Source organism: Triticum dicoccoides, chromosome 2B (genome assembly GCF_002162155.2).
Source record: "Triticum dicoccoides isolate Atlit2015 ecotype Zavitan chromosome 2B, WEW_v2.0, whole genome shotgun sequence".
Classification (NCBI taxonomy): Eukaryota; Viridiplantae; Streptophyta; class Magnoliopsida; order Poales; family Poaceae; genus Triticum; species Triticum dicoccoides.
The window spans coordinates 769,293,191-769,294,776 of NC_041383.1; positions in this window are offsets into that span (position 1 = coordinate 769,293,191).

The following is a 1,586-nucleotide window of genomic DNA, read 5'->3' on the forward strand; positions in this document are numbered from 1 at the left end:
AGGGGACATGATCTCTGCTTCGATAAGACGTGCCAAGGAAACCACCTCGCAATACGTGCAGTAGCTGGTTGAGAAAATGGTTCGAATAATGACCGGGCCAAGGCGTGATGTCACGCTATGAAAAGTTGTCAGCAGATTAGATTTGTGAAATATTGTACTCTCTATGGTGTAATGTGGAATTTGTTTTACAGAGCGGACACGATCCTCGTGTTCAAAATCTTCTATGGAGTATTCGGAGAAGGAACCCGCCTTGCAATGCCGAAGACAATCTGCGCACCGGACTCATCGTCATTGAAGCCTGGTTCAGGGGCTACTGAGGGATTCCTGGATTAGGGGGTCCTCGAACAGCCAGACTATATACTTTGGCCGGACTGTTGGACTATGAAGATACAAGATTGAAGACTTCATCCCGTGTCCAGGTGGGACTCTCCTTTGCATGGAAGGCAAGCTTGGCAATTCAGATATGTAGATCTCCTTCTCTGTAATCGACTCTGTGTAACCCTGGCCCCCTCCGGTGTCTATATAAACCGGAGGGTTTAGTCCGTAGGACAACAAAAATCATAATCATAGGCTAGCTTCTAGGGTTTAGCCTCTATGATCTCGTGGTAGATCAACTCTTGTAATACTCATATCATCAAGATCAATCAAGTAGGAATTAGGGTATTACCTCCATCGAGAGGTCCCGAACCTAGGTAAACATCGTGTCCCCCACCTCCTGTAACCATTAGCCTTAGACGCACAGTTCGGGGCCCCCTACCCGAGATCCGCCGGTTTTGACACCGACAGCAGCCTCCACAAAGCGGATCCAATGAAGGGCCGACCGATCCGGAGAGCCTGAGGGCGCTCTGGCACGAAGGACGAAGCAACCGGCAGCGAGGGATAAGAGGAGGGACGAGCATGAAGGGGAAAAGAAAGACCCCTTCTACCTGCTCCCCTTATATAAGCCCCAGATGTCAACCGGTAGTACCGCTCCTAGGGGCGGTAGTATCGATCCTGTAGCTACCTGGTGGTTGAGAATGGTACTTCCGCTCCAGAAGTAGCAGTAGTACCGTGTCTAAGCACCGGTAGCACCGCGTCTAAGCACCGGTAGTACCGGTCAGAGATACTGGTACAGGCAGGAGCGGTAGAACCGCTCATGTAGGACCGAAAGTACCGCTGAGACTGTACAACAGAAGGGAAGACCGGTAGAACCGGTCTGACCATTGGTTGTACCGCCAGGTTGCAACAGCCCAAGCACAAGGGGAGATCAAACTTGTGTACATTTGGAAAAGATGGCTTGGGATAAGGAGGCTTAGGATGGAAAGAAGACATTGTAATAAGATGAAGAAGACTCTCAAGATCGCAAGAAGCAAACAAGAAAAACCACTCTTTAGAGAATTCAAACATCTAGGAGACCGAAAAGAGCCAGGCAAAAAGAAACACACAACAAGGAAAAACACCTAAGCTCAAGGGCGGTGGCTGGAGCCACCTATGTTTGAGTTAAAAGGTTATGGCACCGCGAAGAATTATCCTTGGGCCCATGACCAAAACTCGTCTTTGAAGCACAAGTACCATCAACAATGGCTAATGTGAAAGAGTTGATCAAT